The sequence below is a fragment of the Crinia signifera genome, chromosome 7, assembly GCF_055691185.1.
Source record: "Crinia signifera chromosome 7, ASM5569118v1, whole genome shotgun sequence".
Lineage (NCBI taxonomy): Eukaryota > Metazoa > Chordata > Amphibia > Anura > Myobatrachidae > Crinia > Crinia signifera.
This window is the reverse complement of record NC_139223.1, coordinates 37441665-37460696: the sequence shown is the minus strand read 5'-3', so window position 1 is coordinate 37460696 and position 19032 is coordinate 37441665.

Sequence of the window (19032 nt, the reverse complement as noted above, 5' to 3'; positions counted from 1 at the left end):
TGACAAGGTTGACATAGTGTTTTCATGATTTTTTTTTTTTAAATGGTCTTGTTCTAAATTCACCATCCATGTTGGCATAGAGGGAGAATATAATAACATGCCAAGTGTATATGTGACACGCTGCCTGCGGGGGTAGATAAATACCTTGAGTCGCTGGATACTCTTGGTTCCACACCGATTCTTCGCCGTGTCGGCTGTAGAGAACACGCCACCCCAGGAACTCAAGCAAGGCGTTCAGCAGGTACAACCGCTTAAGTTTTATTTAATGAGAAAGCACATAAACAAACAATTGTCCTAATATTACAAGAATGAATAATATACAATACAACGGTCAAATATATCTTATCAATACCAATCCTGGGGAAAATCCCACCTAGGAATATAGTTCAGAATGCTGTCCCTGGACAGGAAAGTGAAGGCTGCATACTTCGATGAATTAGGCATTAACTCCTTGCAACATGAACCTTGGCCACAAGATGGCAGTCTAACCTAGGTTAAGTCGATGGAACAGCAGTACTTTTGCAACTGGTAGAACTTCCTAATGGAGATCCTCTGAGATGAAAGGGTAACTCCCCCTATTTAATTGTGGCTAACGTAAGGCCCCCACTGTTCTGCAGGTGCTGGGAGGGCCAACATCACCCTGTTCAGATGCCCACAGGTCAGGACTCCGGGCCTCTTCTATGCCACCGGGGCTTATCTATGCAGCTACCCCTACCCCCACTAGTGCCTCCTAGTGGGGTGCTGTGGGTGGCATACAGGTAAATAGCCCACTGGCCAGTTAGGGCTAGAGACGTTCTAGGACACTGGGAGGTAGGCCTGGGGGGGGAACCAGCACATGGGGTACCTGGTGTCCGCAGCAAGGTGCAGGCTCCCGCCCATCGCGATCGGGTCCCCGGGTGTCTGAGGAGGGTCCGCTAGTGTGGGCACTGCTATTGCAGCGTTGCCGCACTCAGCCACCCTCTCCTGCGCTGCTGGGCTCCGCGCTGAGATCTCTCCCCGCCGCTCTCCTTCTCTCCGGCGTCTTCTCTGCTCTGCGGCATCGCTGTTCCCGGCCGGTATTCAGGCTCTGCCCGGGACTCGCCACTGTTCTCCTCCTGCCGCAGTCTTCTCCTCACTCCTCTCCGGGCGCCACGATCTCCCAGTCACTTCTCCCCGTCCTACCGATCACTCGCCGCTCACTCTTCCTTCCTCACCTCTCACCCCGCTGGCACCTCCTCTCCGTCCCCCTATTGGTCTCCCTTTGGCTGTCAATCAGCCCAGGGGTTCTTTTTCGCGCCCTCGGCTGCCTACAAGTTTTAACCCCTTAGGTTCTGCTGGCAGGGTTTTCGCTGGTGCTGCGGTTGCCTAGCAACCCAGCATACACTGTCCCTGCTCCTGAGGGCATCCCAGGTCGGGGTGCCACATATTAACCCACTTAAAGGATGCTGTTAGGAGTGGAGTACCCTCGCCTGCCCTACCTCCGTTGTACTCAGATGGGGTCGACGTGTGTGTACGGGGTGCTAGGCTTCACCAATAATAGCCGCGTTCGTGGGAGCCCGTTAGTCATGCTCCCACCTCGATGCCACCTGGTCTTATGTTAAGGACAACACACACGCCCAGGCCAGTGATGAACAAGGGGAACCTCTAACTGATACCTGCTGGCGAGGATACCCAGGGAGCACCTGTAACTGTGACCCTCGGGGCCTGGTGTGAAAAACAGTGTCCTGATGGGACCACCCCACAGGTGTAACAATACACAAAAGATGACTCAATAAACTTGACTGTAACAATACATAAAAGATGACTCAATAAGCAGGACTGTAACAATACATAAAAGATGACTCAATAAGCAGGACTGTAACAATACACTAAGATAACCCACACAGTGCTGAACAAAGATAGGGATATAAACTTAGCTGGAGCTGAGCAGCTGAGGGCAAGGCAGGGAACCAGCCAAAGGGAAGCACCACGCTGGAGAGGGGTTCCCACAATGACCAACAAAGGCTCCAGGAACCGGGAACACTCAGGACGCTGGGTCTGAACTATAAACGGCGTCTGAGTGTCCCGGCATCAAGGTTTAAATAGTACATCCTCCATGGGAGGATGAGGCTGCGTTGAGCGCTTCCTCTTCCGCCCGGCCGCCTGGCGTCCCCCGTCGCCTAGGCAACCGGGGCGGGCGCTGAGGAAGTGGCCGGGCGTGAGCCTCCTGGCCGCTCGTGACGTCAGATGGGGGGCGTGCGTCGCTGACGCGATCACATCCCCTGACGCGGCGACGCCCCCTGACGCGGCGACGTCCTGGCTGCGTCGTCACAGCCGGGACACACCGCGGAGAACCCCCTGCGTCAGCGCTGGAGCTGACTGTCACACTCAGCCGCGGCGGTGCGCGGCGGGCTTACTACTCACCCGTTCGCGCCCGCCGTCGGCTAGCGTGTAGTGGTCTCCAGTTCAGCGGCAGCAGGCAGCGGCAGTCTGGTGGGCAGCAGGCAGCGTGGGACGCCGGCAAGTGTAGCGGTATGTGCTGTAAGGGCGCCGGGAGGCCGGCGCCGCCATCTTGGTTAAGGGCAAATAGCAGATTGGTCCTTGTCTGAGGTTTCCGCCCATACTGACCTGACAGCCAATGGCAGCCGCCCTCTAGGGATATAGGGGATCTGCCTAGGCCTGTTCAGTGTCAGTACAAAGAGTCTCCAGAGGCGTTCACAGCTCCCAGCTGACTCCGGCTCTCTGACTCACCTCTCCTGACTTGGTGCCTTGCTTCAGTGCTCTGTGTTGGACTCGATTCAGCTTAACCCCATCGCTGCCAGTTCTCTCCACAGTCTGGTCTCTGCCTGCATCCCTGAGCTTCCTGGCCTAAGCCCTTCAAGCCGTCTGCTTCCAAGCAACTTCCCATTCTTCTGTCATCATCCAGCTTCTTTCAGTCTTCAAGGATCCCTCATTACCATCAAGTACATTCTCTTTCCGGATTTCTTCATTTCTCAAGACCCCAGCCTGCTGCCCGCAGTATGTGAACTGTTATTGTTTCAATGAACTTTTTCTTCTTTCAAAGTGCCGTGCTGGCTCAAGTCTTATTACCACTAACTGCCACTTTAAGAAAGTATTCAAGTGTGTATTATTTCATTTATGAATTCTATTATTAAACCTGCACGATTTAATCCTTCCTCCTCTGGTCCGTCTCCGGTTGCTACACACCACACGACTCCATCCAGCTACCCAACGTCAAGTGGCTCAATTCCTTCAGGTCTTGGCTCCGCCCCAGACGGCTCCCTCAGTTTCTGTGGCTTCAGCTCCAGAGGTTCCAGTCCCTGTTTCTACACCTGGACCAATAGTTCCTCTTCACATGCAATTACCAACCCCCAGCAAATATGATGGTTCTCCGAAAGGATGCCGTGGGTTTCTGAACCAATGCGATGTGCATTTCACCTTACAGTCTTCTCACTTTCCTACTTCCAAGGCAAAGGTGGCTTATATTGTGTCTCTCCTGGCAGGGTCGGCTTTGGACTGGGTGTCCCCTCTCTGGGAACGTGCTGATCCCCTGCTCAATGACTATGAAGCTTTTATTACCTCTTTCCGTCGCATCTTCGACGAACCTGGCAGAGTGTCGTCTGCCGCTACTGAGATCCTGAGGATTCGCCAGGGTAGTCGTTCAGTGGGACAATATGCTGTGCAGTTCCAGACTCTGGCTTCGGAATTAAAGTGGAACGAAGAGGCTCTCATCTCCGCCTTCTGGAATGGGCTGGCAGGTCGTATCAAGGACGAATTAACTACCCATGACTCTCCTGCTACTTTGGCTGAACTCATCTCCTTGTGCAACAAAGTAGATCTACGGATGCAGGAGCGTCAACTAGAGAGAAATCGCTCCGATCGTCTCCGCCCTCGTCTCACCACCAACGCTGTTCCTGTTCCTAGATCTGGGCCTTCCACAACCACACCACCAGACGAACCCATGCAGATCAACCGCTCTCGGCTTTCCGTGGAGGAAAAGTCCCGTAGACGTCGTGAGAATCTATGCATGTACTGCGGTTCTTCCGCTCATCTGTTGGCTTCCTGTCCACTGCGTCCGGGAAACGACCGCTCCTAACCTCCCAGAGGGAGGTCAGGTTAGGAGTCCTGCTTTCATCTCCCTCTTCAACTGTGCCCACCATTCCTGTTACCCTTGTGTGCCCTCAGGGAAAAATCAAGATCCAGGCTCTACTAGATTCCGGAGCAGCCGGGAACTTCCTTTCTTCTTCTTTCGTCCAGCAACATTCCTTGACGGTGCAACCTTTGGCCCATCCGTTGGCCCTCACTGCAGTAGATGGGAGTCGCATCAGCAGTGGGCAAATCACCCTTCAAACCGATCCAGTGACAGTTCTCATCGGTGCCTTACATCAAGAGACTCTTGAATTTTTTGTCCTTCCTCAATCCTCACACCAGGTAGTCCTGGGCCTACCATGGCTTACTAAGCACAACCCTCACATTGATTGGACCAGTATGGAGATCACAGCCTGGGGTACGAACTGCCTAACTACTTGCATGCCTCGTGTCATTCCACTCCATCAAACTAATCCTCAAGAAGTAGGAGGTCCCAGTCTTTTGTCTTCATCAGCTCCACCCTTGTCGTTACCCACACCATATCTTTCTTTTTCTGACGTCTTCAGCAAGGGAGGTGCCGATACCCTGCCGCCTCATCGTTCCTGGGACTGTCCGATAGAGTTGATACCTGGGAAGTTCCCACCGCGGGGCCGCATCTACCCCTTGTCTCTGCCGGAGACCAAAGTCATGTCTGACTACATTCGAGAAAACTTGGATAAGGGGTTCATTCGCCCGTCCACTTCGCCAGCCGGAGCGGGGTTTTTCTTTGTGAAAAAAAAAGATGGAACCCTCCGGCCGTGTATCGATTACAGGGGCCTGAACGATATCACTATCAAGAACCGCTATCCTTTACCTCTTATCACCGAATTATTCGACAAAATCCGAGGGGCTTCCATCTTTACTAAACTGGATTTAAGAGGGGCGTATAACTTGATCCGTATCCGATCTGGAGATGAGTGGAAGACGGCTTTCAACACCCGAGATGGCCACTACGAATACCTGGTGATGCCATTTGGTCTTTGCAACGCTCCAGCCGTCTTCCAACAATTTGTAAATGACATATTTCGAGATTTACTATATCATTCCATCGTGGTGTATCTCGATGACATCCTCATCTTTTCGTCTAACCTCCATCTCCATCGGCAAACAGTAGCTGAGGTCTTGCGGCGCCTTCGCCAAAATAAATTATTCTGCAAGCTAGACAAGTGCGTCTTTGAGGTCACTTCCATTCCATTCCTTGGCCACATCCTCTCCAGCACTGGGATAGAGATGGATCCAGAAAAAGTAAGAGCCATCTTAGACTGGACAGCGCCCACAACGCTCAAAGGCATCCAGAGGTTCCTGGGCTTTTCAAATTACTATCGTCGTTTCATCCGGAACTTCTCCACCCTTGCTGCACCTCTTACAGCTCTAACCCGCAAGGGTTCTGATCCGAGTCAGTGGTCACCTGAGGCCTCCCAAGCCTTCCAACAACTAAAGGATGCTTTTGTCTCCGCCCCAATCCTTCTTCAGCCAAACCTCGACAAACCCTTTATTCTTGAGGTGGACGCATCCTCAGAGGGGGTGGGGGCAATCTTGTCGCAGAGAGGGGAGGACCAGGTGCTTCATCCCTGTGCCTTCTTCTCCAAGAAGTTTCTTCCAGCAGAAAAGAATTACCCCATTGGAGAGCAGGAGTTACTGGCAGTCAAATCTGCGTTGGAGGAGTGGCGGTACCTCCTGGAGGGGGCACGACATAAAATTACTGTGTACTCCGACCATAAGAATCTCTCATTCCTCAAGCACGCCCAATGTCTTACAGCTCGTCAAGCCCGCTGGGCCATGTTCTTCGAACGCTTCGATTTCCAAATCAGATTCAGACCCGGGACGATGAATGCCAAGGCCGATGCTCTTTCACGCTCTTTTGAAACTTCAGCTGATCTTGACACTCCTCTTCGACCCATCCTCGATCCTCTGGTCTTTGCTCAAGTAACAGTCCAGCCTTCACCTCCACCAGGCAAGACCTTCGTTCCCCTCAGTCTCCGAAAGAGAGTGCTGTCCTGGGCACACGCTTCCCGTTTCGCAGGGCATACCGGGGCACAGAAGACCTTAATGTTCCTGTTGCGTTCATACTGGTGGCCTACCATTCGTCGCGATGTAACCACCTTTGTCGCCTCCTGTGTAAAGTGCGCTCAGCATAAGTCCTCCAGAACGTCTCCTGTCGGTCCTCTTCTACCTCTAGCCATTCCAACAGAACCATGGTCCCACCTGTCTATGGACTTTATCTGCGAACTTCCTCCCTCCAAAGGGCATACAGTAATTTGGGTGGTGGTTGACCGGTTTTCAAAGATGGTGCACTTCTTCCCATTGAAAGGCCTTCCATCTGCTCCAGTGTTGGCTCAGCTCTTCATTTCCACCATCTTCAAACTCCATGGGTTGCCCAAAGAAATTATATCTGACCGTGGCGTGCAGTTCGTCGCAAAGTTTTGGAGGGCCCTATGTTCCGCTGTACAAGTCAAGCTCAAGTTCTCCACTGCTTTCCACCCACAAACCAACGGGCAGACAGAACGAGTCAACCAGGACTTGGAAGCCTTCATTCGTTTATTCATCTCTTCCTCTCAAGACGACTGGGTAGACCTTCTGCCTTGGGCGGAGTTTGCGCACAACAATTCCTATCATTCATCCTCCGGCACCACTCCCTTTTTTACTGTCTTTGGCAAACATCCCCGATCTCCAGAGTTTTCAGATCTATCATTGCCCGATGTCCCTGCAGCTGCTTCTTCCCTACAACGGTTTGCAAAGATCTGGTCAGACGTCCATACCGCTCTCCTCAAAGCATCCGCTCGATATAAAAGGATGGCAGACAGGAAAAGAAGAGCGGCTCCTAAGTTGAAGGTTGGAGATCGAGTATGGCTGTCTACCCGCCATATACGCCTTCGGTTACCATCCATGAAGCTGGCTCCTCGGTTCATCGGGCCGTACCCAATCACTCAGGTAATTAATCCGGTGGCCTACAGACTACAGCTCCCTTCTTCCTTAAAGATATCAAACTCTTTTCACGTGTCTCTTTTGAAACCTTTACGACTGAACTTATATCAGAAAAAGGTGCCTAAACCGCCCAAGATTGGCTCAGAGAGAGAGACAGAGTTCGAGGTGAAGCGCATTATCGACTCACGTTGCCGCAATACCCATCTTCAGTATCTGGTAGAGTGGCTTGGATTCGGTCCTGAAGAGAATTCCTGGGTTGATGCTGCAGATCTCCATGCTCCCCGTCTGGTGAGACAATTCTTTCAAAGGAATCCACACAAGGTGCGTAGGTGCCCTGGGGTCACCCAGAAAGGGGGGGGTACTGTCACACTCAGCCGCGGCGGTGCGCGGCGGGCTTACTACTCACCCGTTCGCGCCCGCCGTCGGCTAGCGTGTAGTGGTCTCCAGTTCAGCGGCAGCAGGCAGCGGCAGTCTGGTGGGCAGCAGGCAGCGTGGGACGCCGGCAAGTGTAGCGGTATGTGCTGTAAGGGCGCCGGGAGGCCGGCGCCGCCATCTTGGTTAAGGGCAAATAGCAGATTGGTCCTTGTCTGAGGTTTCCGCCCATACTGACCTGACAGCCAATGGCAGCCGCCCTCTAGGGATATAGGGGATCTGCCTAGGCCTGTTCAGTGTCAGTACAAAGAGTCTCCAGAGGCGTTCACAGCTCCCAGCTGACTCCGGCTCTCTGACTCACCTCTCCTGACTTGGTGCCTTGCTTCAGTGCTCTGTGTTGGACTCGATTCAGCTTAACCCCATCGCTGCCAGTTCTCTCCACAGTCTGGTCTCTGCCTGCATCCCTGAGCTTCCTGGCCTAAGCCCTTCAAGCCGTCTGCTTCCAAGCAACTTCCCATTCTTCTGTCATCATCCAGCTTCTTTCAGTCTTCAAGGATCCCTCATTACCATCAAGTACATTCTCTTTCCGGATTTCTTCATTTCTCAAGACCCCAGCCTGCTGCCCGCAGTATGTGAACTGTTATTGTTTCAATGAACTTTTTCTTCTTTCAAAGTGCCGTGCTGGCTCAAGTCTTATTACCACTAACTGCCACTTTAAGAAAGTATTCAAGTGTGTATTATTTCATTTATGAATTCTATTATTAAACCTGCACGATTTAATCCTTCCTCCTCTGGTCCGTCTCCGGTTGCTACACACCACACGACTTCATCCAGCCCTTCAGTTGTGACACTGACTGCAGGGGTAATAACAGTCACAGCCGGGACAGACCGTGGAGAACCCCCTGCGTCAGTGCTGGAGCTGACTGCAGGGGTCATAACAGTACCCCCCCCTTGAGGGGGGGTCACCGAACCCTTACCCCCAGGTTTAAACGGACATTTCTTATAGAATTCAGCCCTCAGTCTGGGAGCATGTAGAAGTCTATCAGGGACCCAGGATCTCTCTTCATCTCCAAATCCTTGCCAATGAACAAGAAATTTAAGTTGACCCCGGACGAATTTGGAATCAAGGATCTGTTCTACCAAGAATTCCTTGTGGCCCCTGATAGTCACAGGTCTCCTGGACTGTTTCTGATGAAAAAGAGTGGGAACCGGCTTCAAAAGAGAACAATGGAAAACATTATTGATCTTCAATGATCGGGGTAATTGCAACTGAAAGGCTACTGGGTTAACCTGTCTGGTAATGAGAAAAGGTCCAATGAATCTGGGGCCCAATTTATGACTTTTCTGGCGTAATTTGATAAATCGGGTTGAGAGAAAGACTTTCTGGCCAACCCTGAATGGGCAGGGTCTCCTGTGCCTGTCATAAAAATTTTTAGAACGGGCCGAGGAAAGATTCAAGGCAAGACGCACCTTCTTCCAAGAGTCCCTAAGGACAGCAACCGCTGAGGGAATTGAGTGAGTGGACTTAACAGGAACATCAAAGGAATTGCATTTGGGATGAAAACCGGCGTTACAGAAAAACGGTGAAGTCTTGGTTGACACGTGATAGGAATTATTATAAGAAAATTCAGCTAATGGAACCAAGTCTGCCCAATCGGTCTGACATTTGGCAACAAAGCAGCGTAAATATTGTTCCAAGGCCTGATTAACCCTCTCGGTTTGTCCATTCGACTGAGGGTGGTACCCGGAGGACAAGCTGAGCTTAATACCCAAGTTGGAGCAAAATGCCCTCCAAAAGCTGGCGACAAACTGGGGTCCCCTGTCCGAGACAATATCTCTGGGAAGACCATGAAGTCTGAAAATGTGAGTAATGAAAAGTTGAGCTAATTCCCGGGCCGAGGGAAGTTTGCGCAAAGGTATAAAATGAGCCATTTTACTAAAGCGATCGACCGTAACCCAAATGGTAGAACAGTGGGAAGACAAGGGAAGGTCGACGATAAAATCCATAGAAATGTGGGACCAGGGTCTTTCTGGAATGGATAAAGGTAGAAGTTGGCCCATGGGTGCTACTCTGGGAGATTTCTGTCGAGCACATACCGGACAGACAGAGACAAAACGGGTGACGTCCTGTTTCATGGTGGGCCACCAGACTACAGTGGACAGACTTTCAAAGGTCTTGGTGATGCCAGGATGCCCAGCCAACTTAGTGGAATGGAAATCCTTGAGGACTAAATCTCGCAGAGCTTTGGGGACAAAGAGTCGATTCTGAGGAGTCAACCGAGGTGCAGAGGACTGGGAAGCAAGAACATGGGTAGCCAAATCTTGGGTTAACCCAGCCAAGATAATCGCTGACGGAATAATGGTTTCATCCCCCAATTCCGGGTCCTGAGAAGACTGGAAACTCCGGGAAAGCGCATCGGCCTTGGTGTTCTTAGGACCGGGTCTAAAGGTGATATTAAATCGAAATCGGGTAAAGAAAAGAGCCCATCTTGCTTGACGTGGGTTGAGTCGTTTGGCCGACTGGATATACGCCAAATTTTTGTGATCTGTAATAACGGTGATCATGTGCTCTGCTCCTTCAAGCCATTGGCGCCATTCTTCAAAGGCCCATTTTATGGCAAGAAGCTCTCTATTACCTACATCATAATTCTTTTCAGCGGCGGAAAATTTCCGTGAAAAATAGGCACAGGGATGCAGTTTATTATCCAGACTATGAGTCTGGGAAAGCACGGCTCCCGCCCCGACATCGGAGGCGTCTACTTCCACTAAGAATGGCTTCCTGGGGTCAGGATGGTGAAGAATGGGGGCAGAACAAAAAGCTTTCTTCAGCCGTTCAAAGGACTCGACCGCCTGTGGGGACCAGTCTTGTGGATCTGCTCCTTTGCGAGTGAGTTCGACAATAGGAGCCACGATATCTGAAAATGAACGAATAAATTTACGAAAGTAATTAGAGAAACCAAGGAACCTCTGAACAGCCTTGAGGTTAGTGGGGCGAGCCCATGACAGGATGGCTTGAACCTTTTTAGGCTCCATGGAAAAGCCTTTGGGAGTAATGACATAACCCAGGAAGGAAACCTGGGAAACTTCAAACTCACATTTCTCTAACTTGGCGTAAAGTTGGTTTTCGCGTAATTTTTGGAGGACCATGCAGACATGCTGCCTATGTTCGGTCAGAGTTTTGGAAAAAATTAAGATATCGTCCAAATAGACCACAGCAAAAACTCCTAAAAACGGCCGGAGTACCTCATTAATGAAATCTTGGAAGACGGCAGGAGCGTTGGCCAGTCCGAAAGGCATCACCAGATATTCGTAGTGGCCAGTGTGCGTGTTGAAGGCCGTCTTCCACTCGTCCCCCTGCCTGATTCTTATGAGGTTGTATGCTCCTCTCAAATCGATCTTAGAAAAAACAACGGCTTCCCGAATCTGGTCAAACAACACAGAAATGAGGGGCAAAGGATAAGAATTCTTTATGGTGATCTGATTCAAGGCACGATAATCGATACAGGGGCGTAAGGACCCATCCTTTTTTTCAACAAAAAAGAACCCTGCCCCCACAGGGGATTTGGACGGACGGATGAAGCCCTTCTTGAGGCTTTCTTGAATATAATCTTCCATAGCGCGGGACTCAGGAGCGGAGAGAGCATACAAACGCCCTTTGGGTAATCTGGCATCGGGGACGAGATCAATGGTACAATCAAACGGCCGATGGGGAGGCAGTGTTTCTGCTTCTTTCTTAGAAAAAACATCAAGAAAACTGTGATACGGTGAGGGTAAAGAAGACGAAACAGGAGACACCGCCCGAAGAGGAAGAGAGAGACAGCTGTCAGAACATGCTGATCCCCATCGGGTGATCTCTCCCGTAACCCAATTGACATTAGGATTGTGCTTCTTTAGCCAAGGTAGGCCCAAGACAAGAGGTGCAAACGGACAATGAAAAACTAAAAAAGAGATTTCCTCGGAATGTAAGGCCCCTATAGACAACCTGAGGGAAGGAGTGCGGAAGGAGATGCTGCCATTGGATAGTGGTAGGCCATCTAAACCAAACACAGACAAGGACCCCTCTAGGGGAATGGGTTTGAACCCTAAGGATTCAACCAATGTGGCGTCCATAAAGTTGCCAGCTGCGCCACAATCCAAAAAGGCAGACACCTCCAGGAACTGCTTCCCAAAGGAGATGGTAGTCTTTATATAGATGGACTCAATGGGGGAAAAACAGGTAAGGCCTAAGTGAACCCCCCCCGAGGTTACCTAGGCCCTGTCTTTTCCCGCCTTAAGCGGACAGACCAATGCGCGGTGACCGGACCCACCACAATAAAGACATAACCCCTTAAGTCTCCTCCGACTCTTTTCGGAAGCGGAGAGGCGAGTGGCCCCTAGCTGCATGGGTTCCTCCCCTGAGTGGTCAGAAGAATCACCCGGAGGGGATGAGGGAAAGACCCCAGACACTCTTTCTCTCTGACGTTCCCGAAACCGCCGATCCACCTTGATGGCTAATTGCATAATCTCATCTAAGGATGTGGGAGATGGATAGTGTACCAGGGCGTCTTTGAGACCATCGGACAAGCCAATTCTAAATTGACTACGTAGGGCTGGGTCATTCCACCCAGAATCGATGGCCCACCTCCTAAACTGTGTACAATATCCTTCTGCAGTCCCTTGCCCCTGACGAAGAGCTCGGAGATTGGCCTCTGCTGAGGCAGACCTATCGGGATCGTCGTATAACAAACCCATGGCCAAAAAAAAGGAATTGACAGAGGAGAGGGCCTCGTCTCCTGAAGGGAGTCCAAATGCCCAGGTCTGGGGATCCCCCTGTAGGAGAGAAATAATTATCCCTACCCGCTGAACCTCTGAACCTGAGGACAAGGGACGCAGTTTGAAATATAATTTACAGGATTCTCTGAAATTATAAAAAAGGGAACGGTCCCCAGAAAAACGATCAGGGAGATCGAGTTTGGGTTCTGGGCGTCTAGAAGCAGAAAGGACTCCATGTACCTGTTCCTCCTGTGTACTGACCTGGAGGGTGAGCTTTTGGAGTTCCTGTGTGAGGGTGTGAATCTGGCCTGCCAGAGCATGTCCCGTGGCCTGCTGGGAAGGATCCATGACAGACAATGACCCGAGGCTGAGTACAGGTGTTTTTGGCCGGTTATAATGTTAGGAGTGGAGTACCCTCGCCTGCCCTACCTCCGTTGTACTCAGATGGGGTCGACGTGTGTGTGCGGGGTGCTAGGCTTCACCAATAATAGCCGCGTTCGTGGGAGCCCGTTAGTCAGGCTCCCACCTCGATGCCACCTGGTCTTATGTTAAGGACAACACACACGCCCAGGCCAGTGATGAACAAGGGGAACCTCTAACTGATACCTGCTGGCGAGGATACCCAGGGAGCTCCTGTAACTGTGACCCTCGGGGCCTGGTGTGAAAAACAGTGTCCTGATGGGACCACCCCACAGGTGTAACAATACACAAAAGATGACTCAATAAACTTGACTGTAACAATACATAAAAGATGACTCAATAAGCAGGACTGTAACAATACATAAAAGATGACTCAATAAGCAGGACTGTAACAATACACTAAGATAACCCACACAGTGCTGAACAAAGATAGGGATATAAACTTAGCTGGAGCTGAGCAGCTGAGGGCAAGGCAGGGAACCAGCCGAAGGGAAGCACCACGCTGGAGAGGGGTTCCCACAATGACCAACAAAGGCTCCAGGAACCGGGAACACTCAGGACGCTGGGTCTGAACTATAACCGGCGTCTGAGTGTCCCGGCATCAAGGTTTAAATAGTTCATCCTCCATGGGAGGATGAGGCTGCGTTGAGCGCTTCCTCTTCCGCCCGGCCGCCTGGCGTCCCCCGTCGCCTAGGCAACCGGGGCGGGCGCTGAGGAAGTGGCCGGGCGTGAGCCTCCCGGCCGCTCGTGACGTCAGATGGGGGGCGTGCGTCGCTGACGCGATCACGTCCCCTGACGCGGCGACGCCCCCCTGACGCGGCGACGTCCTGGCTGCGTCGTCACAGCCGGGACACACCGCGGAGAACCCCCTGCGTCAGCGCTGGAGCTGACTGCAGGGGTAATAACAGTCACAGCCGGGACAGACCGCGGAGAACCCCCTGCGTCAGTGCTGGAGCTGACTGCAGGGGTCATAGCAGTTGCTCGTCCTCGGGCATCGAACTAGGTAACAGAAATGTTCCGGAGAAAAGTCTTCTGGGTTTGGGCCCAAACCTTCACTGTCCTCGGGGAGGGGGCCACATACACAAGTCATGATTACAGTTTTTGATACAAGAGGTACAGTACACGACCTTAAGACATTATGTGCGGCAGATCTACTGTCTGTACCGCAAAGGCAACACGCCTCTCGTGCTCCTGACTGAACGCCTCACTCACGCCTTCTTCTTGTCTCCGCTGTAGCTGGGCAACCATGACGCCCCAAAATAGTACGGGAGCGTGATTGGGGTGGTTGGTGCAGCGGTGGCTTGTTCTTGTTGTTCACCCCCGGGTGCTGGTATCTCTCCGCCTTGCGCTGGCGCAGCTGGTTGCGCCGGTGTTTGTACCGCCGGTTGTGCAGCTTGTTGCTCCATCTTCCCTGCTTGGTTGTTCTCTCAGCCAACTCGTATCCTGTTCGGTCTGACGCCAATTGTGACACGCCACCGGCGGGGATAGATAAATACCTTGAGTCGCTGGATACTCTTGGTTCCACACCGATTCTTCGCCGTGTCGGCTGTAGAGAACACGCCACCCCAGGAACTCAAGCAAGGCGTTCAGCAGGTACAACCGCTTAAGTTTTATTTAATGAGAAAGCACATAAACAAACAACTGTCCTAATATTACAAGAATGAATAATATACAATACAACGGTCAAATATATCTTATCAATACCAATCCTGGGGAAAATCCCACCTAGGAATACGGTTCAGAATGCTGTCCCTGGACAGGAAAGTGAAGGCTGCATACTTCGATGAATTAGGCACTAACTCCTTGCAACATGAACCTTGGCCACAAGATGGCAGTCTAACCTAGGTTAAGTCGATGGAACAGCAGTACTTTTGCAACTGGTAGAACTTCCTAATGGAGATCCTCTGAGATGAAAGGGTAACTCCCCCTATTTAAATGTGGCTAACGTAAGGCCCCCACTGTTCTGCAGGTGCTGGGAGGGCCAACATCACCCTGTTCAGATGCCCACAGGTCAGGACTCCGGGCCTCTTCTATGCCTCCGGGGCTCTTCTATGCTGCTACCCCTACCCCCACTGGTGCCTCCTAGTGGGGTGCTGTGGGTGGCATACAGGTAAATAGCCCACTGGCCAGTTAGGGCTAGAGACGTTCTAGGTGGGAGGCAGGGGGTGTCCGTTTGTAGTATGCGGCGTTGGTGGCAGGGAGTGGATACTGGGAGGTAGGCCTGGGGGGGAACCAGCACATGGGGTACCTGGTGTCCGCAGCAAGGTGCAGGCTCCCGCCCATCGCGATCGGGTCCCCGGGTGTCTGAGGAGGGTCCACTAGTGTGGGCACTGCTATTGAAGCATTGCCGCACTCAGCCACCCTCTCCTGCGCTGCTGGGCTCCGCGCTGAGATCTCTCCCCGCCGCTCTCCTTCTCTCCGGCGTCTTCTTCTCTGCTCTGCGGCGTCGCTGTTCCCGGCCGGTATTCAGGCTCTGCCCGGGACTCGCCGCTGTTCTCCTCCTGCCGCAGTCTTCTCCTCACTCCTCTCCGGGCGCCACGCTCTCCCGGTCACTTCTCCCCGTCCTCCCGATCACTCGCCGCTCACTCTTCCTTTCTCACTTCTCACCCCGCTGGCACCTCCTCTCCGTCCCCCTTTTGGTCTCCCTTTGGCTGTCAATCAGCCCAGGGGTTCTTTTTCGCGCCCTCGGCTGCCTACAAGTTTTAACCCCTTAGGTTCTGCTGGCGGGGTTTTCGCTGGTGCTGCAGTTGCCTAGCAACCCAGCATACACTGTCCCTGCTCCTGAGGGCATCCCAGGTCGGGGTGCCACATATATTCAAAATGATAAAATGGTCCATGTGCCCACTTTGCCCAAGTAATTCATGCCCAAATCAGCGTTGGGCCAAGCAAAATACACTTGAGTCATATGCTATTGACACCCTTCTGTTGATTTCAGGTGTCAAATTTGTGGCCCAAGACTCATTAACCCTTGTAAAACTGCAGCTACTTATTCAAAATGATACATGATAAAATGGTGAATGTGCCCACTTTGCCCACATTTTTCATGGCCAAACCAGCGTTGGGCGAGGCAAAATACACTTGGGTCATATGCTAGTGACACCCGTCCGTTTATTTCAAGTGTCAAATTTGTGGCCCAAAACTTGTTAACCCTTGCAAAACTACAGCTACTTATTCAAAATGAGACATTATGATGTCTATGTGCCCATTTTGCCTGTGTGTTTTATGCCCAAATCAGCATTGGGCCAGGCCAAATACACTTGGGCCATCTGTAAGTGACACTGCTCTGTTGATTTCAGGGGTAAATTTTGTGGCCCAAGACTTGTTAACCCTTGCAAAACTCCAGCATATTCAAAATGATAAAATGGTCCATGTGCCCACTTTGCCCATGGCAAAAAACACTTGGATCATATGTAAGTGACACCCCTCTGTTGATTTCAGGTATCAAATTTGTGGCCCAAGACTCGTTAACCCTTGTAAAACTGCAGCTACTTATTCAAAATGATACATGATAAAATAGTCCATGTGCCCACTTTTCCCATGTATTTTATGCCCAAACCGCGTTGGGCCAGGCAAAATACACTTGGGTCATATGCTAGTGTTACCCGTCTGTTGCTTTCAGGTGTCGGATTTGTGGCCCAAGACTTGTTAACCCTTGCAAAACTACAGCTACTTATTCAAAATCATTAAATATGGTGCACGTGCCCACTTTGCCAGCGTATTTCATGCCCAAATTAATGTTGGGCCAGGCAAAATACACTTTGGTGACATGTAAGTGCCCCCCTCTGTTGATTTCAGGTGTCAAATTTGTGTCCCAATACTCATTAACCCTTGCAAAAGTGAATTTTCTGAATAAGAAGCTGGAGATTGAATAAGATGTGAATAAGAAGCTGGAGATTGAATAACAAGTGAATGAGAAGCTGGCCGAATAAAGGTGCCCACACACTAGAAAGATCTGTGATCTTAAAGGTGGCCATACATCAGAAAGATATTGTACCCAATCATACAATCTCAACTGATTGTAAGATGGATTGTATGCAGATTGTGTGCACATCTTATGTACATAATCATACAATCAATCAGCAGATGGATTGTATGACTGATTGTAAGATGGATTGTATGCAGATTGTGTGCACATCTTGTGTACACAATCATGCAGTAGATGGATTGTATGATTGATTGTATGATCGATTGTGTGTAGATTGTGTGTCCAAAAACCACCAAGGACTGCCGGGGATTTCAAGGGAAATTGTACACAATCATGAGCGCAATCGATCTTAAGATCGATCTTTCTGATGTATGGCCAGCTTAAGATTTATCTTAAGATTTCCCTTGAACTCCCCATCTGCCCAACACAAAAGATTTCGTTCAAAAGAGTACATTTTGACAAAAGATTTATATTAAGATTTCAGAAAAATTATAATAATGGCTTGGGCTATGTAGAAGGTAATGCAGGGTTGCCGACCCTCCCGGAATTTCCGGGAGTCTCCCGAAAATCGGGTCCCCCTCCCGGAAGGGTCCCCACTGTCCCCCGGATCGCGGCATTAAAATGCCGCAATCCTCGGGTCTCAGAGGAGGGGGCGGAGCTAAAATGACACAATCGCGTCCACGGAGATCCGTAAATTTACTGGTTTATCATCATGGGGCGGGGCTTAGTGATGTCAGGCTTAAGCCCCGCCCCCTGAGCGGCTGCTGAAACTCTCCTCTCCGGGCTTCTCCCGGAGAGGAGAATAACAAAGTCGGCAACCCTGAGGTAATGGGCTGGGCTATGTAGAAGGTATAAAAGTAGTGGCAGCTCAGTGCACATTCTGCTCTGTTTATAATTATACAAATTATTACAAATTATAGCCTCCACCTCCTCACTGTGCTCCGTGCTCCTGTGCTCCGTGCACTCAGTCCCCGCTGTGTCTCCTGCCGGGTCCCCCAACTGACTTCCCTGCTATCTCTCTCTCTTGCCGGGGCACACGCCGCTTCTCCTGCCGCTTCTCCTGATCTGTCCCCGCAGGCTCTGTCCGGCTGTCAGCTGCCGGGGGAACACAGCTTCCGGCTTTACATGCCGCGTCAAAGCCACGCCCCCAACACATGACCAGAAATTGGTCAGAATATTTGCATATCTTCCCTGCAGCAGGGAAGATGAGCCGACGCCGCAGAAGACACACGGGGACGCGCATCGGATGGTAAGTATTAAAAATACTTAACGATGTTCACACAAAAATCGAACGATTAATCGTCCAAACGATCAAAAACAATGAAATCAGACGATTAATCGTTCTAGTGTGTGGGGACCTTAAGAAGCTAACTTCAGCCTCATAGTGTTTATGGCATTAGATTATGTCCTGAGTGTGAGGGGGTAGACAGTGTGAGGAGTACGGTGTTTATGGGAGTGAATTATGCTTTGATTAGGAAAACAGCATTGATAAACAATGGTTAATACCATTGATGGATGCAGATGGTTGTACACTATTGATGCTACTCAATAATGTTAGCAGCGATGATAACCATCAATGGTAAACACAAAGATTGTCATCCCTAATGTGCTGGTGGTGAGTGAGTGAGTTGTTGGCCAATCTTAAGGTGGCCATACATCAGAAAGATATTGTACCCAATCATACAATCTCAACTGATTGTAAGATGGATTGTATGCAGATTGTGTGCACATCTTATGTACATAATCATACAATCAATCATAAGATGGATTGTATGACTGATTGTAAGATGGATTGTATGCAGATTGTGTGCACATCTTGTGTACACAATCATGCAGTAGATGGATTGTATGATTGATTGTATGATCGATTGTGTGTAGATTGTGTGTCCAAAAACCACCAAGGACTGCCGGGGATTTCAAGGGAAATTGTACACAATCATGAGCGCAATCGATCTTAAGATCGATCTTTCTGATGTATGGCCAGCTTTAGAGATGGGCAAAATGGGTCACTAAAAAGAGCTGGGATCCAGTGAACTACCCATGAAAAGATCCAGATCTTTTAGACGGGTCATCGGCTCACTTCGAAAAAAGGGGTAATTTGATAATAACGAAGCCTAATTCGTTTTACAAATATTTATTGCCACAAATGGTAAAATCAACATTTTTTTTTTACTTTTTTTTTTTTAAATAGGGAGCTAAACATACATGACCAAGTAAAACACTGATCGATGGCTGGGAGCAGAAACGCCATATATTGCAACCATCGATGGCGTGTGCACCCCCTTGTTATTCTTTCTTTCACTTGCACTCACAGCACTGTACTCAGTATCCACAGTTAGTACATCTCAGCTGCCACAGGTGGCAGCGCTGAGCTCAGGCAAATGCATTGTAATGAAAAAAGAAACTGAAAGTAAAAGAATGACGGTTCACCTTTTTGTGATCGGCGACTCGCTCACTCTTTAATGGGATCCGTTCAAATGAACCGCTTCGTTCGCGGTCGACCCATCTCTATTGGCCATCACCCCTAAGATCACGCGTGCGCACAATGCGTA